A 27,401-nucleotide genomic window follows, 5' to 3' on the forward strand; every position below is an offset into this window, starting at 1 on the left:
GATCATTTCCAAGTATTATTCATTAAAGACAAAGATCATTTTCTTTTTCTCCCCCTCACCCCTTGTAGCCGACCCATGATTCCACTGGGTATTACATGTGTTCTTGATTCGAACCCATTGCTATGTTATTAATATTTGCATTAGGGTTTTCTTTAGAGTCTCTCCTCTGTCATGTCCCCTCAACCGCTGTAGTCAGGCAGTTGCTTTTCCTCGGTGTTTCTACTCCCACAGTTTATCCTCTGCTTATAAATGGTGTTTTTTCTGCTGGATCCCTGCAGATTGTTCAGGGACATTACACCGCCACTAATGGAGAAGTCCATTACGTTCGATTATACCACAGTGTATTAGTTTCTGTGTATAATGTTCTCCTGGTTCTGCTCCTCTCGCTCTGCATCACTTCCTGGAGGTCGTTCCAGTCTCCATGGAATTCCTCCACTTTATTATTAGCACAATAGTATTCCATCACCAACATATACCACAATTTGCTCAGCCGTTCCCCAATTGATGGGCATCCCCTTGTTTTCCAGTTTTTGGCCAACACAAAGAGCACAGCTATGAATATTTTTGTACAAGTCTTTTTGTCCATTATCTCTTTGGGGTACAAACACAGCAGTGCTATGACTGGATCAAAGGGTAGATATTCTTTTGTTGCCCTTTGGGCATAGTTCCAACTGTCATCACTGTTCATCAATTTCACTCTAACCTTCTAACTGTTGTTTTTCCACGTCAGTGGCAGAAAGTCCAGAGATTGATTCAGTTTTCCTTTCTACATCACCCAGCCAGGAAGTATCTGAGGCCAGATTTAGACCATTATTCTCTTCTTTAAGCAGTCAGACCTTTGGACTAATTGAAGGACCAACTTGGACTCAAATGTTTTCCGTACTTAACCCACTGGTATTTTAGAAGAGAAACCCAGCAGACCCTAGACTCACTCAAAAATGACTAGGAGAAGCAGTGGACAAATTGCTATGGCAGAAATAGAAGAGGCACAATGGTCATGAGATTTTCATTACAAGATTTCCAAGGCCAAAATATATTAAATGAATCCTTCTTGGACTGCATTCAAACACATCCTGGATCATTGATACTCCTAGAGACCAGAATTTGAAACAGTCATTTGCCTTCAAATTTTTCTTCTCTTTCTTCTGAGACAATGTGAACCCAAATTCTTCTCCTTGCTCTAAGGAAGCCTTATCTTTTTTCTAAATATTCTTTTACTGTTTTAGGCTCAAATGTTTACTTTGCCTTTTATTTTTATTTTTTTATTTTTTGAAAATTATTTTATTTGATCATTTCCAAGCATTATTCATTAAAGACAAAGATCATTTTCTTTTCTTCCCCCCCAACCCCCATAACTGACGGGTGATTCCACTGGGTATCACATGTGTTCTTGATTCGAACCCATTGTCATGTTCTTAGTATTTGCATTAGAGTGTTCGTTTAGAGTCTATCCACTGTCATGTCCCCTCAACTGCTGTATTCAGGCAGTTGCTTTTCCTCGGTGTTTCTACTCCCACAGTTTGTCCTCTGCTTATGAATAGTGTTTTTTCTCCTAGATCCCTGCAGATTGTTCAGGGACATTACACCGCTACTAATGGAGAAGTCCATTATGTTCTATTATACCACAGTATTTTAGTCTCTGTGTACAATGTTCTCCTGATTCTGCTCCTCTCGCTCTGCATCACTTCCTGGAGGTCATTCCAGTCTCCATGGAATTCCTCCACTTTATTATTCCTTTTGGCACAATAGTATTCCATCACCAACATATACCACAATTTGTTCAGCCATTCCCCAATTGAAGGGCATCCCCTCTTTTTACAATTTTTGGCCACCACAAAAAGTGCAGCTATGAATATTTTTGTACAAGTCTTTTTGTCCATTATCTCTTTGGGGTAAAAACCCAGCAGTGCTATGGCTGGATCAAAGGGTAGACATTCTTTTATCGTCCTTTGGGCATAGTTCCAAATTGCCCTCCAGAATGGTTGAATCAGTTCACAACTCCACCAGCAATGAATTAATGTCCCTACTTTGCCACATCCCCTCTAGCGTTCATTACTTTCCTTTGCTATCATGTTAGCCAATCTGCTAGGTATGAGGTGATACATCAGAGTTGCTTTTATTTGCATCTCTCTGATTATAAGAGATTTAGAACACTTCTTCATGTGCTTATTAATAGTTTTGATTTCTTTATCTGAGAACTGCCTATCCATGTCCCTTGCCCATTTATCAATTGGAGAATGACTTGGATTTTTGTACAATAGATTTAGCTCTTTATAAATTTGAGTAATTAAACCTTTGTCAGAGGTTTTTATGAAGATTTTCCCCCCAATTTGTTGTTTCCCTTTTGATTTTAGTTACATTGGTTTTGTTTATACAAAAGTTTTTTAATTTGATGTAGTCGAAATTATTTATTTTACATTTTGTGACTCTTTCTATGTCTTGCTTGGTTTTAAAGTCTTTGCCCTCCCAAAGGTCTGACATGTATACTATTTTGTGTTTACCCAATTTACTTATGGTTTCCTTCTTTATGTTGAAGTCATTCAACCATTTTGAATTTATTTTGGTGTAGGGTGTGAGGTGTTGATCCAAACCTAATCTCTCCCACACTGTCTTCCAGTTTTCCCAGCAGTTTTTATCGAATAGTGGATTTTTGTCCCAAAAGCTGGGATCTTTGGGTTTATCGTATACTGTCTTGCTGAGGTCGCTTTCCCCCAGGCTATTCCACTGATCCTCCTTTCTGTCTCTTATCCAGTACCAAATTGTTTTGATGACTGCTGCTTTGTACTATAGTTTAAGGTCCAGGACTGCAAGGCGCCCATCATTTGTGTTTTTTTTTTCATTATTTCCCTGGATATCCTTGATCTTCTGTTATTCCAAATGAATTTTATTATGTTTTTTTCTAAAACAGTAAAGAAATATTTTGGGAGTTCCATGGGTATGGCACTAAATAGATAAATAAGTTTGGGTAGGATGATCATTTTTATTATATTGGCTTGTCCTATCCATGAGCAGTTAATGTTTTCCAATTGTTCAAGTCTAGTTTTAGTTGTGTGGAGAGTGTTTTGTAATTGTGTTCATATAGTTCCTGTGTTTGTCTCAGGAGAGAGATTCCTAGGTATTTTATTTTGTCTAAGGTGATTTTGAATTGGATTTCTCTTTCTAGTTTTTGCTGCTGTGCTGTGTTGGAGATATATTGAAAAGCTGATGACTTATGCGGGTTTATTTTGTATCCTGTAACTTTGCTAAAGTTATTGATTATTTCAATTAGCTTTTTGGTTGAATCTCTAGGATTCTTTAAGTAGACCATCATGTCATCTGCAAAGAGTGATAACTTGGTCTCCTCCTTGCCTATTTTGATGCCTTCAATTTCTTTTTCTTCTCTAATTGCTACTGCTAGTGTTTCTAATACAATGTCAAATAGTAGAGGTGATAATGGGCATCCTTGTTTCACTCCTGATCTTATTGGGAATGCATCTAGTTTATCCCCATTGCAGATGATATTAGCTGATGGTTTTAGATATATACTGTTTATTATTTTTAGGAACGACCCTTCTATTCCTATGCTTTCTCGTGTTTTTAATAGGAATGGGTGTTGTATTTTATCAAAGGCTTTTTCTGCGTCAATTGAGATAATCATGTGGTTCTTGTTGGTTTGCTTGTTGATGTGGTCAATTATGTGGATGGTTTTCCTAATATTGAACCAGCCCTGCATCCCTGGCAAAAATCCTACTTGATCATGGTGAATGACTCTTCTGATCATTTGCTGGAGTCTTTTTGCTAGTATCCTATTTAAGATTTTTGCATCTATATTCATTAGGGAGATTGGTCTACAGTTTTCTTTCTCTGTTTTTGACCTGCCTGGTTTTGGAATCAGAATCAAGTTTTTGTCATGAAAAGAATTTGGTTGAACTCCCTCTTTGCTTTTTATGTCAAATAGTTTGTATAGTATTGGGATTAACTGTTCTCTGAATGTTTGATAGAATTCACTGGTGAATCCATAAGGCCCTGGGGATTTTTTCTTAGGAAGTTCTTTGATGGCTTGTTGGATTTCATTTTCTGATATAGGATTATTTAAGAATTCTATTTCTTCTGTTATTCTAGGCAGTTTGTATTTTTGTATGTATTCATTCATATCACCTAAATTGGTGTATTTATTGCCATATAATTGGGCAATGTAATTTCTAATGATTGCCTTAATTTCCTCTTCATCAGAGGTGCTGTCCCCCTTTTCATCTTTGATGCTGTTAATTTGCTTTTCTTCCTTCCTTTTTTTAAATTAGATTGACCAGTACTTTGTCTATTTTGTTTGTTTTTTCAAAGTACCAGCTTCTTGTCTTATTTATTAAATCAATAGTTCTATCACTTTTAATTTTATTAATTTCTCCCTTAATATTTAGGATTTCTAGTTTGGTTTTCTGCTGGGGTGTTTTAATTTGATCGTTTTTGAGTTTTTTTATTTGCATTTCCAATTCATTGATCTCTGCTCTCCCTAGTTTGTTAATATATGCACTCAGGAATATGAATTTACCTCTGATTACCACTTTGGCTGCATCCCAAAAGGTTTGAAAGGATGTCTCACCATTGTCATTTTCCTCGATGAAATTGTTAATAGTTTCTATGATTTCTTCTCTAACTAAATGATTTTCGAGTATCATATTGTTTAATTTCCAATTAGTTTTTTATTTGGTTTTCCATGTACCATTACTGACCATTATTTTTATAGCCTTGTGATCTGAAAAGGCTGCATTTATTATTTCTGCTTTTCTGCATTTGTGTGCCATATTTCTGTGACCTAATGTATGGTCAATCTCTGTGAATCTGCCATGTGGTGCTGAGAAGAAGGTGTATTCCTTTTTATCCCTATTTATTTTTCTCCATATGTCTATTAATTCTAATTTTTCTAAGATTTCATTCACTTCTTTTACCTCTTTCTTATTTATTTTTTATTTGATTTATCTAAATTTGATAATGGTTGGTTTAAGTCTCCCACTAATATGGTTTTACTGTCTATTTCTTCCTTCAATTCTCCTAGTTTCTCCATTAGAAATTTGGGTGCTATATTATTTGGTGCATACATGTTGATTTATGATATTTCCTCATTATCTAAAGTCCCTTTTAACAAAATATAATTGCCTTCCTTATCCCTTTTGATCAGGTCTATTTTTGCTTTGGCTTTATAAGATATCATGATTGCAACTCCTGCCTTCTTTCTGTCAGTTGAGGCCCAGAAGGTCTTACTCCATCCTTTAATTCTGATCTTGTGGGTGTCTACCCGCCTCATGTGTGTTTCTTGAAGACAACATATGGTAGGTTTTTGGATTCTAATCCATTTTGCTATTCGTCTACATTTTATTGGTGAGTTCATCCCATTCATGTTCAAAGTTATGTCTGTCACTGGTGGACTCCCTGGCATTTTGATATTCTTCCCTATTTCCAACCTTTCTTCTTCAGCTCTACCTTTTAGTCCAGTGATTTACTTTGAATCAGTCCCCCTCGTCCCCTCCCTTGATATGTTTCCCTTTCTAGTCCCCCCCTTTTTGTTCCCTCCCCCTCCCCCATCTTCTCCCCTCCCTTTTTTGTTTTCCCTCTCCCCCTCCCCCTTGGTTTTCCCCTCTCCCTTCCCTTGTTGGGTAAGATAGAATTCACAATCCCAATGGATCTGAATGTTCTTACCTCTCAGAGTTGATTTCCCTCAGAGTAAAACTTAACTTTCTCTGGATTGAACTGAGTATGCTTTGAGGCAGGGACCTTGAGACTCGGATGGAGGGATCCAGCCAGGGGGCTGTAGGCTCCCCAGTCTCTTTCTGTTTCCCTGCTGTCTGGGTGCCCCCGCAACTGGGTCAGGTTGTTTTCAGGATGTGGCCTTCAGAATAGCCGGCTCCCGAGGCCCTTTTGACAGCCCTGAGGGTTAGTGTTGTTTCAGAGGACCCTGCTCTCTGAGGGGGAGGCGTGGCTTCCTGGACCTAGGAGGGCTCCTGATAGGATTAACCTTGGACTGAGTATGCCCTGAGACAGGGACCTACGGTGAGAGTCAGATGGAAGGATCTGGTCAGCGGGTTACAAGCTCCCCCATTCTCTCTGTTTCCCTGCTGTCTGGGTGCCCCCTCAACCGGGTCAGGTTGTTTTCAGGAAGAGGCCTTCAGGATAGCCGGCCCTGTGGCTCTGAGGTTCCCTCTGCTGACTCAGACTCAGCACTCTGGGTTGGGGGGATGGGTCCTGGGACCTTCCTTCTGCCTACCCCTTAGGTCCAAGTGATCTCGTGTTCTGGCTTTTGGGGGTACCGTACCTTTTGATCCAGGTCCAGGTCCAGGAGGAGGATTCCCAGGGTCTATGCTGTTGTTTGTTTTGAATTTCGGTGCCTTAGGAGCATATAGTTTGAGTTCAGTAGGGAAGGGTTTCCGGAGATCTGAACTTTAGCTTTCTCTAAGCCACCATCTTGACCAGAAGTCTTACTTTGTCTTTTAACTTAGCAATCATGATGAAACCTTTAATAATCCCCATTGCTAAATTGTGTTTAAGAATGGAGCCCTGAGATGAGTAATAGCAGTACCTGGGAGGAGAGATAAAATTAAAATGGTGGAAATTTTATAGAAACTGATCTTTGTTTGAGGTGCTGAGAGGTAGGCTAGAGAGTTATTGTTTCATTTATACAACTTTTAAGGGCTGAGAGTATAATTTTATAGGAGCTTCTCTATGAAAATGAATCAATAACAATGGATAGAGCAGCAGCAATCTGGGTTGGAATTGCAGCATGGTAACCTGTCTTTTTTTTCCCCAAAGACCTAGTTTGAAATGAAAGCTACTCATCTGATGAGAAGGACTAGGCAATGGCAAAATATGCAGTCATAGCCAGGTGGAGGAATAGCTAATCTCCCAAAGAGGTAGAGATGAATAACTGCAAGAGCGATCTATATGGATCAGATTACCTAGTCCTAAAGAACTTAACCCTTTGAGTTTTGGATCCCATGGGCTTCTGATGAGTGAATTTCTAATAATGAATCAACTTCTACTACTATTCTTTACTTTGCTCTTGCCAACAGCCTTCCCATTTGAGCTAGAGACCATGCATGTGCACCCTCTATTCCCCTCCTCATTTTCCATTACTAAAACCATAATCAAACCATCATTAGCACTGCTACTGAGAAGCTACATCAGTTTATTCCTCAAATAATCCTGGCAAATTTCAAAGATAGGTAGATATCCCTATTATGTATTATGTCATCCTTGTTGATTTATTTAATTGTGTACAACTTTTCATGACCCAGTATGGGGCTTTGTTGGCAAATATACTAGAGTTATTTGCCTAGGATCACACAGCTAGTGAGTGTTTGATGCCAGATGTGAAGTAAGATCCTCCAGATTCCATGCCCAAAGTCGTAGCCACTGAGTCAACCAGCTGCCTTCTAACTCCATGAGACTCAAAGAACCATCTTTTCTTTTGTCTTTGAATTTGCAATGCTTAGTACTCTTTTTGGCCTCTTGAAGAAGATAGACTAGACACTATGTAGAGCATTGATTTGAGAGTCAGGAATGGGATGACCTTAAGCAGGTCATTTAATCTCTCTTTGTCCTCCCCTGTAAAATGAAGTTCATAGCTACACTGATCTCACAGATTTATTGTGAATATGGAATTAGATAACATAGGTAAAGTGCTTTGCAAACCTTAATGTACTATATAAATTCTAGTTATTATGTGCCTCTACATTAATTTATTTGATTACCTGTTCAGTTTATAGTACCATTCCATTAAAAGTAATTCATTTTCTTTTATTTTCTTATTTATAAAGTAGAAACAGAAGGGGCAAAGCTTTCTTTTTTCTTTAAAAAAACAAGCTTTATTGATGTATTTAAAAAAATGTGATATCTGGATAACTGTGGCTGCAAACCTGCACATACACAAGCCATCTTGGTCTTGTAACAAAGAAAAAACAGTTAAGAAGAAAAGAATATTATTCCTTTCTTTGGTAACATAGGCAACAATGTGTAGTCAAGAGTTCTGTTCCCAAAAGGAATAAGGTATGAAAGAAACTGAATTGAATTTTGTTAAATCAGATCATCTCTTGATTTCAAATTCAGTCTCAGAAACTTATTAGCTGGAGAAGGAAATGGCAAACCATTGGTATTTTATCGAGAATCCTAAATGGGGTATTGAAGAAATGACTAAACAACAACATTCATATATTTACATATATATGTATATATATATGTAAAGCAATTCACATATATATATGTAAAACAATTTAAAAATTTGAAGCACTACCATAGATAATTGTATTAGTTGTTATTATATCTATACTCCTTATTGTATTCTGTCCAAAGCTTTGCTTTTATGAAAACCAAAAGTTTTTACTTATTTATTTATTTTGGTAGCTAGATGCCTCTATCTTTTTCAGTCTAGAAGTAATGGAGCCACTCACAGCATAACCCCATTGCTATTTATTCATCAAGGGTGGTTTATTTGGCCTTGACCTGCTCAACTTCCAAACTGGATGAGTTCCTCCTTCCTTAGGGCAGCATATTGGCTGCTCAATATAGGGGTCTTAATATATTGATTCCAAGATTATTATTGACTCTTAAACAGCTTTCATTCTACAAATACAGCTTAAGCAATCCATCAGCTTCAGCCTTACTAGTAAAAAGAATTACAGGAGATTGCCACCATAATTAGCAGTTCACAGTGGTGGTATTTAGCAGAGCTAGACTTTGAACCCTACTTTCCTAACTCTAAAACTAAAAACTATAAATGACTGGGAGGTCAACAACTTCATTTCATTGTGCCTTTCATTGATGATGTCCTTGATTTTTGTTATGACATAATTTTACATTTATATTTATTTTTAAAATGGGACTATTGGATGTTTTTTACCTAGAAATTGTGGTTCAGAGGAAAAGGAATCAAATTTGATGGCAGACAGACAGTGGTGTAGAAGTAAATGCTTAACAAACAATTCTAGAGGGAAGGAAAACATATCAACAGACTTTTAATTTAATATACAATACTAACATCTTCTCTCTCATTTTCTTAAGTCTAGACAATCAACAAAACCACAAGTCAGACCCCGATTTGTAGTCTTTTCAAAAGTGCAAATGCCCATGTTGAAAATTGAACTGCTGAATCTCACCCATTTTAGCATGTATGAAGAGATTCTAGCACACCCCAGAGGCAAAAGACTTGGATCTGAATTCTAATTCAGCTACTGACTCCCAAGTGAGTTTGGTCAAGTCATTTCAACTCTCTAATCTACAGTTTCATCATCTTAATAAAATAACTGGTTTGGATGAAGTGTATTTTAACATTAAGTTTTAAATCTATGAGCCATGTGATCTATGAATCACCACACTTGTTTCTTGATGTCCAAAGAGTTAAGCAGTGAAAGAGCTTCTGAACTTCAACTAAGATTGGGCTCATCCCATCAAACCTATTGGACAAGGCAGAATTCAAATAGTCAAATTCTGGCAAAGTGAAATTGGCAATTTAAGTGTGACTTCCCCTGCCCCATTAGATCATCTGTTTGCTCAATCACAACTCACACAAGTTAAATAACAGGCCCAGGAAAGATCCCTGAAATTGCTTGTGAGTAAAATATAACCTACACAACCATTCTTAGCCTCTGACAAGAAAAATACTGACTCATTTGAGCATCATAATTATATTAGCAACACAGTTCAATTCATCAGTTTTCATTCTTGGGCTTCAGCTACTGAATTAAATAAAAGATTGGGTGATATTAAATCTGGAAGCTGCTTTTGTATGAAGTATTAAGCTTCCCCCCCTTGAATATAGGTGCCTTACTGAACTGATGTTTATCTGAGAATAAATGCCATATCACTTTTCAAAATTACAAAAATATATTTTCATTTCCTTATGATGTATTAATGGGACCCTAACGAGCCAACTCTGGCTGTCTCTAATTAGGGAAAGCTCTCCCAAACAATTGCATTCTTTGGCAAAAAAAAGTTATCATTCTGTTTTTATAATAATAAATTACATTTCTCTATATATGCATATATATATATAATTATTCCAAGTATTTTCACATTTATTCTCTCATTTGATCTTTTTAGGAACTTGTAAGTACGCAAGGTAGGCATTATTATCCCCATTTTTCAGACCTAAAAATCTGAAACATATCAGAATCGTAGAAAGCTAGATCATAGAGCAAGAGCAGTCTTCAGAGTTCAGTAAGTCCATTTCCTCATTTTACATATAACTAAAACCCAAGGAAATAAAATGATGGGTCTAATGGTAACACAGGTAGTGTCAGAAACAAGTTTTGAACCCAGATTTTTTGAGTACAGAGTTAGTACTTTTTGAACTGTGCCACACTGAATAAGCTTTTGTCTCTATGTAAATGATTTTCAAATCTGCAAATCCAATCTTATTTTTTCTTCTCCCCTCTAATCCCATATTTCCTCTTGCTTGGCAGTTCCATAGCAATTTACACTCACCATATCCAAAACATAGTTTATTCTTTCCCTCTAATCTCATTGCTCCTAGTTTCCTTGTTTCTGTCAAGAAATTCTTTTTGTCAATTAGGTTTGCAACTTCAGAGTAATCCTTGACTCTTTCCTCTCACTATCCATAAGGCAATCAATTACCAAGTCTTACTTATTCTACTTCTACAGCTCTGAAATCTATAAACCTCCTCTCCACTCACAAATTAATTGAAACCTTCACCACCTCTCTCTCAAGGATTATAACAAAACCTTACTAATTGATCTCTCTAACTTGTCTCTGCCTTCTCAATTCATTCAATATTTGTCAAATTGTTACTCCTAAATCAAAGGCATGATCTCCTTACCCTTTTCTCAATAAACTTTATTGGTACTTTTGGATCTCTAAAATAAAATGCAATCTCTTCTGCTTATCAGAGGAAGTTAGCCACTTACAATCTGATTTGGATTTTTTTAGACTAATTTCACTCTTCTAAGGAAAATTTGATTTAATGTACTATCTACTCAACATTTTATTTCTCATGCCCACGCCTTTATTCAGGCAACTTCCACTTTCATAACTAGATTTAACTTTACTTACCTCTGACTCATACTTTGAAGTGCATTCACAGTGGAATATTAATGATTATATAGCAATGGAAACTAAAAAAGTATGGATAGGAGGAGAGATACAAGAGACTAGTATTATAGCAATCAAGAGAATCTAAGAGAAGAGGTTATTTAACAAATGTTGAATAGAAGTCATAAAGAATGAAAAGAGAGAAAAGGTTATCAACAACCTGAGCAAGGGCAAAAAAAAATGTATAGACAAAATAAGTAGTTGTCTACAAATTGCCTACAAGTCATTTTAGGGAATAAAGAAGGCTTCTACCCCAAATAACTCCTTCTTGTCCTACCTTCAATCTGTGTTATGGTAAGCACACTTTCTGGGAGAAAAATAGAAAGAAGTGGTGGAGAAGGTGAAAAATCAGATATAATATTGAATTAAAGGCTCTCATAGGTGTCTGTGCAAAGGGGAATAATGCTATAGGTCATAAGTTTCATAAAATATCAATGATCTAATTGCTAGCAAGGAGATGACTAAAGCAGAGGGATAAATGTTTCCCATTCTCAAATAGATCTCTTATCTCATCCATGTAGATACTCCCTTCAACAAATATCAACTCATTTGTAACTATTCATCTTGTGAAACATATCAATCATATTTTCCCATAAGTTTTCCACAAAAGATCCCCTAAACAGGAACCTTTTACAATTTCACTTGATGGTGCCCACACTTATCACACTTGTTGGCACAGAGTAGCTGCTCCTCAAATAGTTGTTGACTGATTAATATCCTGAGGATAGCAATGATTTTGTGGCCTGTTATTGGAATCCTTTATTTTGTCTACTTGACAATCTTTCTGTTTTTGCTTACATATTTCTTTGATTCCAACCTTTATACTACTGCTCCTAAGTAATTCTGTGTGCTATAGCTTATTCATGGGCATCTCCATTGCCCGATGGGTGAAGTATACTTAAAATCTTCAAAATGAAATTTAAATTTTACAACAATGCTCAAAGAATGTGAGTTCTAAAATGATGGATATTTGTTTCTAAAAAGAGCCTGGGGTCATTAAAGGGTACTTTGTAAGTTTTCAGTGAAAATCCAAAGAGCTTTTCCCCTTTTGTTGAATTTCAGGTCCAATCATCTATTTGACTTATCTGCTCAAGATAGATATATTGATAGGTGAACTCCATAGGTGGGTCATCCAACTGCACATCAACTAGTCCAAATGAGCTACATCTTTAGGGGATAAGAAAAATAATGGATATGATATCAGAGCCATTCACAATAATATCTGAAATACCAGGGAGGATAGAAGATGTATCATAGGGCTAAATAAGGATAAATTCCTAATATTATACTAATAACAACAATAATAATAAACAATAGGGATAAAATTATGCAAACTATAGGATGATAAGTTTGACTTTTATTTCTGGAAACCTTTAAGACTTTTATATTAAGCAGTTGCTTAACAAGTATCTTTAAAAAAAAAAAACAGGGTTAGTGTAAAATGGAGATTTGAAACCTAGACTTCAATCCCCAGAAGCCCTTGGTATTTCTCAGGATTCCCTATAATCTCACCTGAATCTCCACCTGGGCAAGATCACAATTAGTATTTAAACTGGCAGCAACACCTACCTTGGCCTCTTCTATGCTCTTGCTCTTCTCCCACTTGGCATTTGCAGGATGTAGTAAGTAAGATTAGAATGTGCTAATCAGCCCTAGGCATGTGGTTTTCTTATTTTATATTTTTTTATTCCTTGATTTCCAATAATCCTTTAATAAACCTCTTCGGCAACCACTGTTTTAACTGTTACATACTAGAGACTAAATTTAATTTTTACAATAGTAAAGAGTAAAAATGTCTTCAGCAAGAATCAGGCCATTCCAGACTATTACTTTTTTTTTAATAAAAATAGTTATTAAACTATTACATGAAGTGGCTTTTGTGGATATAGTTTATCTACAGTTTAACAAAGTTTATCATACTGTTCTTTGGAAAAAAAATAAGGACAAGATGATAATACAAGTCGATGGATTCTAAACTGTTTAAATGGAAGAACTCAAAGGATTAGTTGTGAATTGGTCAATGCCAAGTTGGCAAGATGATTTGAATTGAGTACCCCAAGTATCTGTGCTTGGAGTTGAGCTCCTTAGCTATTTTATTAAATGATTTAAAGGCATGTGGCATACTTAGCAAATCTGTAAATGAAACAAATCCAGGGGGAATAATTAACATACAGAATTACCATACTATTGGTAATTAGGATCCAAAACATTTCTGAAAGACTAGAGTATTAAACTGAATATAAGATGAAATTAAATGTAAAGTCTTAGATGTGTGTTCATAAAGATGAATTTATTAGTACAATAAGGGAGGTAGTTTGAAAAATATGGGAATATTGTAAGAATTCAAGCTCAATATGAATTAGTGTGATGTAGCAAAAAACTCTAATGTGATATCAAATTGCATTTATAAAAATATATCATCTAGAAACAAGCAGATTCTCACAAGCACCGTAGACCTCTCCATTGTCCTTCATATAGATGATACTCATTACTAGATTTCTGGACACTAGTTTTCCATGACTTACAAAAAAAATGGAAGAACTGCTGCATTTTCTTTTTAAGACAGAAGCTTGGCATCATTTGAAGAAGCTATATAGCATGTTACTAGCATATGACAGTACTGTTCATCTTAGTCAATCAATTTCATTTTCCAGGGTGCTTTTTCCTATTCTGAATTCATGTAATATGAAAAGGGGCCAGAATATAGCACAAGAGGAAAGTATGGAAAATTGTGAAACTATTGGGAAAGAGAAACATTGGAAGAAATACTTAGGACAGAATATGCTGGCTGACAAGGATAACCTGAAGGAAATGAGAGAAAGAAATGATGTCCTGCTATGACTAAGAACATAGGTTGCCATATATCATAAATAAAATGGGAAAAGCTATAACATGGCCATATTTACCCCTTCACTCCCTGATCCAGCCATGAAAGTTTCTTTGCTCTAATATGTGAGTCTCTCTCAAAATCTCTTCCCTAGGTTTGCCCAATATTGGTTCAGCAATAAGGCCCCCAATCTCTTGTGTAGTATAAGAAATTGTTATCTTATGTATTTAATAAAAATTTTAAAATAACAATGAAATATTTTACTTTTTTAACCCTTACCTTATGACTTAGAATGAAGACTAAGTATCAGTTCCAATGCAGCAGAGCAATAAAGCTGGAAACTGGGGTTGTGGAATGCCCAGGGTTACATAACAAGGAGGTGTCTGAAGCCATGTTGGAACCCAAGACCTGCTATCTTCAGGCTCTTTCCAATAAGCCACCAACCTGGCCCAAAATGACTTCTTTAAAAAGAAATACATATTCCTTATCATGTTCTTCTGAAAAGATATTGTGCTTGAAGGCGTATCTTAAAGTTATCTATCTTGGAGTTTATCATCAAATTTAATATAAGAATTCAAGCTGTTTGAGATATAGCTAATTATATTTTAAATGCAGAATGTATGGGAAATAGTTTACACATGTAATATAAAGATATAAACCTGGGTAAAAAACCACCAATCACTGATGTATTGCTAGCTTGTCATATGCCAGCTGATGCATTTTAGAAAAAATTAAGAGGCCCCCAAATGTATTTTCTTAGGTATTCTACTGAGAGATCATGATTATTCTGTGTTAATTATATGTAGCAGCACTAGTCAAATATTTTCTTCCTGAAAAATGAAGAGATTTTTAAAAATATTATGCCTCCAGAATCTTCAGGGTAAGACTTTTCAGGCATTATATAGCATTTTCAGAAAGGACAGTGGAAATGTGAAGTGGTTCAATGTAGCATATATAAGGAACATAGCATGTTTCCATCAGAAATTAGTTAGGATTTGATTAAAAGCTACTGGAAAGAGAAGGCATACATAGGATTTAGAGATCTTGTGACCAGAAATTTGGAGAATTATAAATTTTTTCTTATTCTCACAAATTATTAAATCTCTCCAAAACAGAAATTATACATCAAAATAGAACAAATTTAGCTATATCCATATATATTTTATAGAATCCATAAGACATCAAGAACTCAAAAGAAGGTAAAAACTCTATGAATTAACTCCATGAGCTAATGGGTTGTGCAAGGAAAACTGGAAATTCTAGGGTGAGAGCTTACTGAACACTCTTCAAGGCTGTTCATCTACCTTGGGTGTCTACCTGTTATTCAATTCTAATCTATGGCTCTAAGAAGCTGTAGAATACCCAGTAGTCATACCCCAATAAAACCACATCAGCAAGCAGCCTAACCTAGGTTGAAAGTAACTGACAGGTCTCAAACCCATAAGTAAAATAGGCAGAGATCTATTTCAGTATGTGAAAATTTCTCCCAATGGAGTGGGAAGATGAGAACAATATGCTCCAACAGCTATGATAGTGGATGAAGCAGGTGCTGTGGAACATTGAGATTTTGGTAAGACACTGAAGACATCAAGGTCATTCACTGCATCCTGGGCTTTTATCTTGCCCCTGGATTTTGCTGACTCTGGAAGAGAGAGCAAAGCTAATAACTTTGTCCAACTATGCCTCACTTAATTCTAATTCAGGAGCAATTCAAGATATCACCCTGTGATGTCATTTGTCATCTTTGAAATGAAGGACAAACAATAACAATAGTATCTATCTAAAACTGAGAGCAAGCATTATCTGTAATAGGGAAGACTTTCCAACAAAATTAGGAGTGAAGAAAGGATACCCATTATTACCACTATCATTCAGTATTATACTACATATCCTGATGATAGTGATAAGACAAGGAAAAGAAAGTGAAAGAATAAAAATAAAGATTAGGAAACAAAACTCTCACTTTTTGCATATGATATGGTTGTACACTTAGAGAACTCTAGTGAATCAATTAAAAATTATTTGAAACCATATAACTCCAACAAAATTGCAGGATATAAAATAAACACACACAAATCTTGAGCATTTCTATGTACTACCCCCCCCCAAAAAAAAGACCAACAGGAAAAGATAGAAAAAGAAATTCCACTTAAATAACTGCAGTTAAAATAAAATTAAGAGTCTATCTGTCAAGACAAAACAACATCTGATATGTACCCAATTACAAAACACTATTCACTCAAATAAAGATAAATGTAATTTAAGAAGAGCTGAATTACATCATCTATTTTCCATAAACCACAGTAATAAATAAACCATTAATTCAGTATCAATTAACAGTCTTGTATAGTCCAAGGATTTTGGGACTTTGATCTATGAAACCTGATTAAAGTATTAGACCCCTCACTAAAAGGTTACTTAGTGTCATATAGCAAATAATATACAGCTTTCATTTCTGATTCTGAAATTATCTGTGTGACCTTGTTACTTTGCCTCTTTGGGTTTTAGTTTTGTTATCATCAAAATGAGTGAGGTTAAAATACATGACCTCTAAATTGTCTTGTATGAAATTTAAATTTTATTTCTCCCCATTAACATGTAAAATTTTTCCAAAAAAATTTTTTTTAATTTTGAGTTATGAAATCTCTTACTTCCTCCCCTCTATTCCTCCACTAAGGTGTAAGCAATCTGGCATAGATTTTACAAGTATAATTAAATAAGTAATTTCTCAATATTAGTCCTTTTCTGGAAGGAAACACAAACAAAAATATTAAGAGGGAAAAAAGTTTATTTTAGTCTAGATTCAGACTCTAATCCTTCAATGTAGAAGCTGCAAAATCTTGTGTTGTTCTGACTATGATTTCACAATATTGAATTGTTTATTTTTGACTGTTTCCAAGATTTTTTCCTTGCCTCTAGTGCTCAAATATCATGGTCATTTTCTTTGGTAATTTCTTTTAAAATGGTGGCTAAGCTCTTTTTTTTTTTATCATGAGTTTCAAGTGGGCCAATACTTCATAGATTATCTTTCCTTGATTTATTTTCCAGATTTGTTGTTTATACAATGAGATATTTCACATTTTATTCTTTTCTCCACCCCCCCTATTATTTTTACTTTATTTCATTGTTTCATTATTTCTCATGGAGTCCTTAGTTTTCATTTGCTGAAATAGAATTTTGAAAACATGAGTTTCCTATTTGAACTTTTGTACCTACTTTTCCATTTGACTAACTTCAATTTGTAAAAAGTTCTTTTCCTTAGTGAATTTTTGTACTTCTTCTTCCTTGTAACTAATTATATCTTCTAAGGACTTCTTCCTTTAGTTGACTTTTTCTATATCTTTTCTTTTCCATTTGGTTAATCTTGTATTTTAAAAAGTTCTTTTCAATTAGTATATTTTTATGCTTTTACCAATTGGCCTATTCTGTTTTTAAGGCATTGTGATTTCAAGATTTTTTGTGTTGCTTTTCCTAAGCTCAGAAATCCCCCTACCCCATTTTCCTGTGTCATTCTCATTCCTTTTTTCCAACTTAATTATTTTAGTTTTAAAATGCTTTTAGAACTCCTCAATTTAATTCTTTTGGGGCTTAAGACCAATTCCTACTTTTATTGGAGGCTCCTTTGTTTTCTTCTTTGGAGTTTGTGTTTTATTACTCACTGTAACCAAAATCAATTTCTAAAATTTCTATATTGAGTTTCTTTTTTGTTGTTTACTAATTTTCCAGCCTTTTTCTTTTCTTTCAACTTAAAAAAACTGACAAAATTGGTATCTGTAATTGAGATAAAGAGAGCACTGTTCCAAGCTTCAGGTTCTTTGTGCAGCTGCCTTCAGAGATAAGTTTGGGGATCTATCTATTTTCATTTTGGCTAATATAGGTGGTTCCTCAAATGGATGTTCAAGGTAAAAATTTGCCTATCAGAGAAGAAGCCTTTAGAGGTGGCATTACTCTCAGGAGGGTTGTAGGAGCAGTCTATAGGGTTATGAACTAAGCCTAGTTTGAGATAAATATGAATGATATGGTTATTTCCACAAATAGAGTTAGGGTCATGGTGCCTTGGATAAAAGTAGGGAAGACTGGAAGAGGAGAGGGTTTGAGGAAAAATAACAAATTTAGTTTTGAACATTGTTGAGTGTGAAATCTCTCTAGGCCTGCCATTTCTATCAAGGTCTATGTTCCATAGACATTATAAAGAACACTCACTTTCTTTTTTACCCAATAAAATATTGGAATTCTAATTAATCAGAGTAGACTAGGATATTTCAATATATTCATAGAGTCCTATTCTATTCTATCCTTAATTTACCATATTTCAAATACTATGTTCAATTAAGGATGCCACATTTACCCAGGACATTTTTAAGATGAACATCTGGGTGAAATTGACTTAGTGAGGGGGCGGCTGGGTAACTCAGTGGATAGAGAGTCAGGCCTAGAGATAGGAGGTCCTGGGTTTAAATCTGGCCTCAGACACTTCCTAGCTGTGTGATCCTGGGCAAGTCATTTAACCCCCATTGCCTAGCCCTTACCACTCTTCTGCCTTGGAACCAATGCACAGTATATATTCCAAGATGGTAGGTTTTTTTAAAAAATTGACTTAGTGAGTAATCATAAATTTATTTTATATCAGTATAATTTGAAATACATGTGTATGTTTGACCTTAAAGTGATGGCTTAATGTTGGGAGGGTCATCATAGTTTTTTAAAAATATTTGAAGGTAACTTGCTGAAGGAATCATTTTATATTTTTGGTACTAGTAGTCATAACCAGGAGTAATTGATTTAAATGCCAAAGAAGATCTAGACTTGATATTAAGAAACATTTCCTAACAGAGATAAAAACAGAATGGACTTACATCAGGAGATAACTGGTTCTTCATTGGGATCAAGCAAGCATAAGATGGATGACCTTTTGTCATTTATATTATAGGTAGAATCTTTTCTTAGGTGTGGGTTGGAGTTTATGGCCTCTGAGTTCTTTTTGACTCTGAGATACTCTAATTTCACATATCATTTGATGGACAAGCATTTAAGAAATTGCACTTGAGTGATAAAATTGAGATTACTCTTTTCTGGTAAGGCAGTCCATAACCTCATGTCCATAACTCTCTAGTATAAGAAATTAAAATGCTACATATTGTATGAGAACAAAAACTCCTAAAATTTCATAATTCAAAGAGATCTAGGAGATCATCTAGACCAACCCCCTGGTCAATCTAGTCTAAGCATTTGCTTTGTGGGGATTACAAGTTAGGTCTTTAATTTTTTTTAAATCATTACCTTCCATTTTAGAATTGATGTTAAGTAACAATTATAAGGCAGAAAAGCAGTAAGGGCTATACAATTGGGGCTAAATGACTTGACAAGCATCACAGAGCTAGGAAGTACCTGAGGCCAGATTTGAATCCAGGTTATTTTGATTCTAGGCCTGGTGCTCTAGCCACTAGAATAGATGGAATAGGATTTATTCCACCTGACCTGTGCCAGGGGGAGTTCAAAGTCCTTCGCCATGAGGTCTCTGAAGAAGATTAGTGGCTTTCTAAGAGGATAGTGTTTGGAAGGTAAAGGAGAAAGAATCAGCCTAACCTCCAAGAGAGCTCAGTAAAGATGCCTCACCTGAACTAGGCTACTCAGCTTCCTCCAGTATGGTATCAAGTAAAACTCACCGCTAAACCCAGGCAATAGCAGACGCCATGCCAAGATCCTTAAATACTCAGCACACAGCCTCAAGCCACCTCTTTGCAGCCAAAGAGACCAGAGAGAGGAAGTGACACGAAATATATAGATGGTTTTTACATCACTTTTCTGCATCTTCCATGTACCAATGGTAGCTTAAGCTTGACTTAGGACAACCCAGATGTCTGTCAGTTGTTTCTGATTTGTCATTTGCTAGCACATGTCTGTCAAAGGCCATCCTCCTAAATACTTAATCCTTAAGTATGGATGTAGACATTCCTGTTTTTGTTAGACTAAGTAGGATGGAGTAATCTAAAGTTCACACTAACTAGTTGCCTCCAAGTTACTATCCCTGAAGCAGCCTATCCCCTTATTGAGTAATTCATTTTATTCACATATAATACTTGAGGTTTCAAATAGAATTGTGTGAAATCTTTTACAATCTTAACAGATCAGCACTTTGAAAATTACATTTTTGTATGACACATTAAAATAAATCCTCTTATGAAGAAATTGCATAATATCATCAGGAAGTAAGTGCTGATTTTTTGATATCATTATGGGGTTAGGGTTAAGGCTTCCAGCTTCTAGATTGATTGCTCCTTACCTTACTATCCTAGAATATATATTTAACTGATGGTTTATACCTACATTTGGAAGCAGTCTCCTAGCAATCTCTTCTCATCCTCAGGTAAGTCCTGTTTGGGCTTTGCTTTTCTCCCAAACAGTCCTCGTTCAATCCTCAAATACCAGCGTTGCCATTTCCCCAGGGTTCTATGCAGGTTTTAGGACTCAAACTTTAGGACTTTTCTTAGTTGTTTCTCCAAAGGAAACATGCTGTGTGGAACATGTTTCTGAAATATTAATAAGACCCAGAGAAGAAGAAACCTCAACGAATGCAGAATTTCATTATGGCTAAATCCCCTGAAGTTCAAGTGCTTTTAATAACATCCACCAGAAAGTTTGAAAAGAAAAGAAAGAAGGATGGTGACTGAGAAAAGTCTTCTTTTTACTTGAGAACAAATTTGTGTCAAAGTGTTCTGGGCTTTCACAAAACATTTGCAGTCAGAAAGCCGCTCTTTTTTAGTATCGTAATACTCCATAGATTATCCCATATGCTGAAATGCCTACATGTATATTTATAATTTGGGGAGAAGAGAGCTGCTCTTTGAATAGACAAACAAGGCAGACTTTCTTCTCCTAAAGTCAGAATTTAGTGAAGCTGTACCAGCAAGCTTTCACACAATGATGATCTGCACTTAAGCTGTTAACTTTGTGTTGTCTCCCACATGCACTGGGATGCAGAGGTTTGGATCCTCTGTACTGGGTTGTCCTTTCATTCTAATGCAGAAACTCAGGGAAAAGTCATTGTCATGCATTTCCAAGGGATCTTGAAAAAAATATTCCAAATTATTCTGCTGTATTTTTCATGAATAAGTACCAGGGCTTGGACCTTATCTTGTGGTGTTGCCTGGCAGTAACTTTTCTGTACCTCTACTGGATCAGTGTTTTCAAAGCAAAAGCCTTCAAATATCTATTTAAGGAATAACTCCATCCTCTTCATACCTTCCTTGGACTGAAACACTTCTATATGTTGCCAGAGTCTAGAGTTTAGCTTAAATGGGTCACATAGTATTATCTTTGCACAAGTTAGACTCACTGAATGGGAAATTTTAACTGAGATGAGCATGAGCAAAATTCTTTGAAGTGTTAACACTAATAATTGGATTAAATTACTGTGCACAGAGCATTGTGATCTCTTATTTGAGCTGGTTGTAGCCACAAGGATATCTGTATCAATTAAAGGTTTGCATTTGTAAGGTGAACTTGTTAAAACTGGATATTTTGTGCCACATTTCCTAAGTTAAAAGTGGTATATAGGGGGTTATTTATTTATTTGTTTGTTTGTTTGTGTATTTGTTCATTCATTTATTTATTTGTTTATTTATTTATTGTATTTTTTTAAACCCTTACCTTCCATCTTGGAGTCAATACTGTGTATTGGTTCCAAGGCAGAAGAGTGTTAAGGGCTAGGCAATGGCAGTTAAGTGACTTGCCCAGGCTCACACAGCAGGGAAGTGCTTGAGGCCATATTTGAACCTAGGACCTCCCGTCTCTAGACCTGGCTATCAATCCACAGAGCTACCCAGATGCCCTCCCGAGGGAGTTATTTAAGTAGCCTATCTTAGGTTACCTAAGACAGAGATTAAAAAAAAAAAAAACAAAGATAATTAGCCCAACCAATCTTTTTTTTTTCCTGGACAAAACATATAATTTTCATTTTAAATGTATTAAAAATTAGTCATAACTTTCCTCTTGAATAGTCTGATGTAAAATAATGAACAAGGTCTAAATAAATATTAACTTTGAGATACAACTTAAGTACCTTAGGAGTACTGCAGTAATAGATCTTTTCCTCCTTGTGTGATAGACCTTGTGTTCTCCTATTATAAGGGATTTGAACTTCTTTTTCCAGGAGAGGACTTCTTTCTCCTTTATTCATATTTATGTCTGCTACAAGCTCCTTTATGTTTTCTCCCTTTGGAATCAAAGACAATTTTCAAGGACTTGTGCATGAAATGTCTGCATGCTGCATCTTTTTCCTGTCAATACACACATGTTTAGGTGTGTATATATGCATGAATATATACATATAAATTTAAAAGGAGAAAAACATTTTTCTTTCACCTGTTACTCACTACCCTAAAAGGCTGCTTTGAATAGAATTTGACATTTTTTCTCATTACTTAGCCTAGCAACATGTTCTAAATCCATTTCTTAAATGAAGTCTAGCTATTACAAAAAAATTCTAACCTTTTAAAAACATATTTCAAATAGAATTATTTTAAATAGCAATATGCAATGGTGGCATCAGTTTTTGAAAAAAATGAATTTGGAGTATATGAAGGAAAGCTATATACAAAGCAAGAAATATTGGTAATAGGCAGTTTTTAATGCTTTCAAATCCCCAAAAGTTTAATTAGATAAAAAAGGAATAGGGAGGTATTGGAATTTAATGAGCAGAAGAGTTACATGGTCAGACTTTTGTTTTAGTAATAACACATTGATAGATGTGTAGAGAATGGATTGGAAAAGAGAAAAATTTGAGAAAGTGAAAAAAATTAGGAAAGTGTGGCAATAAGTAAGTCAATATTTCCTGGAGATAGAGGTGCGTAATTAATGATACCTGACATTACCTTTCAATATTTTGCTTAGTGTATGTGTTGCCAAAGCAAGCACAATTATTTTGTTTAGAGTTATGAGTTCACAAGTAGAGCTTCTGATTTTTGGATTATTGAAACCACAGATCAACAGTGTTACTATGCATCAACATTAATGAGCATGCCAACTAATATATCAGACACTTAATAGATCCATTAATTCATTAATAAACAGCATTTTATTTATAAGATGAGAAGTGATATCTTGGGGATGAAAACAGTTTCAAGTTTTAATGGAGTGGCACCAAATATTTACTATACAAATTAACCACGAAAAGATCTATAGGAGAGATGTTTTGTTTATTTTTTCCTCAAGGATCATTTAAGCACTTTAATTCTATGAGTCTATTATTTTGGCATTTCGATTACAAATCTCATATGTCAGTCTTCATGTTAACTTCCTCCACCCAAAAATGCCAGAGGTGCCTATAACTTGGCCCTGAGCATGGGAAAGTAGGAGAAAGATTAAAAACACAAGCAGCTAGAGCTGGAGGAAAGAGAAAGTAATTTGCTTTGACCTAAGCAATAAATCTGCAGGGCAGTAATGACCATCTCTTGACACTGGTAGTGACATTGATCAAGTACACTGTCCCAATCTTTTTTTTCTTTTCTTTTCTCTGGACTGCAGAGCCTGTCCTGATGCCCAAGTCGCAAGTTATCAATGAATGTCAGAGGCCAGAGATAAAAGAATGACAAAGGTACAATGGCCTCCTTTAGTTAACATGATCTCTGATTTTGATAATTAGAAATGCCATCCTCTAAACCAAGTCAGAGTGCCCATCATCTGCTTTGCATGAGGGGATTTTTTTTTAGTTTAAAGAAAGAGGAAAATTTTCAGTGAAGTTGATTCTCATATAACTCCAAGGGTCTAACTGGAACAAATAAACATGTCCAGACCAAGGGAATTAAGTGCCTCAAACAGCATTGGTCACTCAATCAATTGAGTCTGGTTCATATGGAAAATATTGACTGTTCTTGTTTGGAAGCCTTAAAGCAATAAGTCAAAATGGAAAGAGAACCTCTCATTTCCCCTCTTTTCCGTGTTTCCCAGAATCAAACCTGCTCACTTTGGTTAACTGCTGGATGCACAGATTTACTAGACACCAGAGACAGCAGAGTTGCTGTTTGCTTTTATCCCTGGAGACTGAGATAGTGCTGAGAGAAGAACAATTTAACCTTTTGGAAGCTTTAATTCCTGATTATTGTGACAGTTATGATATAGAGACTGCACAAGGGTGGTGCATTGGGCTTATTCTTGAAACACAATTAACAAACTTATTTTGTAATTCTCTGTGTATGACTTTTTCATCTAATTGTTTGTATGTGACACATGACAGTGATGAATTGCCTTACTTTCTAGAGCTCTTATGCTAAATCTTGAGTATGCATCAAATACTTTGAGTTTTCTAGTTCTATGTCTGAGGCATATGTGTGTGTGAATGTTTGTTTATATTATTTAATGTTTTTATTCAGTTGTTTCAGACATGTCCTACTCTTCATGACTATGACTCCATTTTGGGTTTTTTTGACAGAGACACTGGAGTGGTTGCCATTTCCTTCTTCAGCTTGTTTTACATGTGAGGAACTGAGGCAAACAAAGTTAAGTGAGTTAACCAGATTTCACACAGATAGTAAGTGTAAGAGGCCAGTTTTGAACTCATGAAGATGAATCTTCTTAATTCCAAGTAGACTGCTTTATCTACTGATGACCTAGTTGTCCATTATTATTTATGCATTCCACTCTCATTTTTGTATGGAAATGACCCTACATTTTCAAAAGTTATTCTCCCAAGGTGAAATGCTTTAGTTATGGTCCTTGTATGGATCTGCTATCTGAGGACCAGGCTAAGTAGTCCCTTGATGATAAACTTTTTGGTCATATAGAATGATGAAATTGATTAAAATACAAAACCATAACATCATAAAATTTCTAAATTAGATTTCCATGCACATCTAATCTCCCACAACCAAAAACAAACTTCTCTCCCCAAGAAGTAGTCCTTAATTTTGCATGACACCCTTTCTATCTTGACAATGAAAATTGAGTGATAGAATAAGGGGCAAAGAATACTGAATTATATAATTTCTAAATTATTTATGATAGTCATTCTAATTGTGGCTAGATAGAACTGATAATCGAGTGCCAGTCAAGAAGCATCATGTTCCTTTGGTCAAATCTGTCCTTAGATACTTACTAGTTATGTGGGCCCAGGTAAGTCACCTAATCATTTTGCCTCAGTTTACTCATCTGCAAAATAAGTTGGAGAAGGAAACAGCAAAACATTCCAGCATCTCTACAAAGAAAGCACCAAACGAAGTCAGGAAGTCAGACATGACTTAAAAAAATTGAACTGAATCCTAAAGCTAAAATTATTTTCCAATTTAGACAAATTACACTACAAGCCATAAGAATCTAAGCAAATTGCAACTTCTCTGGGCCATAGTTTCCACAACTGTAAAATAAAGACAACAATACATGTAAAGCTTACTTTGCAAGGTTGTCATGAGGCTAAAGTGGGGTAATGCTTGTAAAATGATTGGCAAAATTTAAAGTTCAAATAAAAGGTCATTTATATCCTCCTCTTTGAGGATTACATTATATTGGTTGCAATATATTTTAAAAACACTAATAGGTCACCTTAGTGAATTTCAAGGACATGCTAAAGAACTCAGCCATCAAAAGAACCAGTCCACCAACCAGGGAAAAGTGGATTAAAGATACTTATTTCCACAAATTATAATATGTAGTTGAATGGGCAGTCCAATGATTCAGTGTTAACAACCCATGTCTTCAAGGGTTATTATAGAGGGGAAGTAATGAATCCAGAATTGAAAAAAAGCAAATGAATGAAATGGTTGGTATTTGGGAAATGATACAATGTTTTCAATGGATCACAAGCTTTTCCCTGATAGAGAAGCACACTTTATAAAACATAATTATTTTCCTGATTATGTTAAATGATTGTGAATCATAAAACATTACTTTAAAAGAAACAAAAATGAAGGCACCCTAAAGAGTGATAGAGAGGCTTCTTGTAGGTTTACCTGGGCAATAGTACATTTAAAATAGTGACTTTTCATAACATATCCTCTCTTACACTAATTGCATTGTATACTGCATCAATAAAAATATGGCTATTTGAAAAAAGAGTTGGGTGAACTTTATCAGGCAAAAAGTACTTATTAACCTCTACTATATGCCAGGAACTGTTCTAAGCACACATGATACAAATGAAGGCAAAACAATCTCTCATTTCTAGAAGCTCACAGTCTAATGGGGAAGATAACCTGCAAAGAACTATGTATAAAAAGATATATATGTCATATATATGCATGTATATATATACATATATATATATATGATAAATTAGAGAATCACATAAAGAAGGCACTGCCGCTTAGAAAGACAAGGAATGGTTTCTGGAAGAAGATAAGATTTTTGCTGAGACATTAAAGAAGCCAGAGAAGTCATGAGGTGGACATGAGGAAGGAAAAAAATCCAGGCATGAGGCAAAGTTTATAAAATTGCAGTCTGGTGGTGGAGTGTCTTGTATGGTGAACAGCAAAGAGCCCACTTTCATTATCTAATACAATATTTCAAAGGGAATGAGGTATAAGAAGTTTGGAAATGTAGGAAGGGAATCAGGTTAAGAAAGGCTTTAAATGGGAAACAAAACATTATAAAGGATTATATATTTGATCATGGAGGCAAAAGAATGCCACCGAGGTTTATAGATGTTGGGAAGTGAGGAGCTGACATGGTGAGTTTGTATCTTAGGAAGATCACTTTGATAGCTGAATGGAGGAGTGGGGAGATAGTCATGAAAGAGAAACTAACTAGCAGGGAGAAGAATCAAAAGAACACTATAATAGTCCAGGTATGAGGTGATAAGGAACTGCATCATAGTGGTAGCATTGTGTGAGGAGAGAAGGAAAGTGTATAGTGTATAGAAGAGACATTGGAAGAAAAGAATCAATAAGGTAACAGTAGATTGAATTTGGGTGAGGGGAATATTGAAAAGCTATGTGTATTGAATTAAAATAATATATGGATAATTTTTGTAATGCAATGTTGCCCATAACATTTTTTAACCTTTGCCTTCCATCTTAGAATCTATACAATGAATTGGTTCTAAGGAAGAAGAGTGGTTAAGGCTGAGCAATAGGGAATTAGTGATTTTTCTAGGGTCACTTAAGTATCTGAGGCCAGATTTGAACCCAGGACTCTCTATCTCCAGATCTGGGTTTCTATCCACTGAGCAATATAGTTGCTTCCATGCCCATGATATTTTGAAAGATCTTAAGGAATATCTGGAGTATAACAGGCAGATATCTATAAAAGATTTACAGAAGAAAATAGATAAGGATTGGATAGAATGAGGAATAATAGATGAGTTTCACCTATAATAATTGAAGAGCCACATCAATAAGACCCCAAAACTTTCAAAATGGTGTATAAATTATATATTTATATATATATATATATATATATATATATATATATATATATATATATATGTATGTGTGTATGTGTGTATAAATCATATGCAGAAATAGGACAATATGGAAGTACATTTTTTCATATATAAATATGGGGACAGCT

Source organism: Monodelphis domestica, chromosome 1 (genome assembly GCF_027887165.1).
Source record: "Monodelphis domestica isolate mMonDom1 chromosome 1, mMonDom1.pri, whole genome shotgun sequence".
Classification (NCBI taxonomy): domain Eukaryota; kingdom Metazoa; phylum Chordata; class Mammalia; order Didelphimorphia; family Didelphidae; genus Monodelphis; species Monodelphis domestica.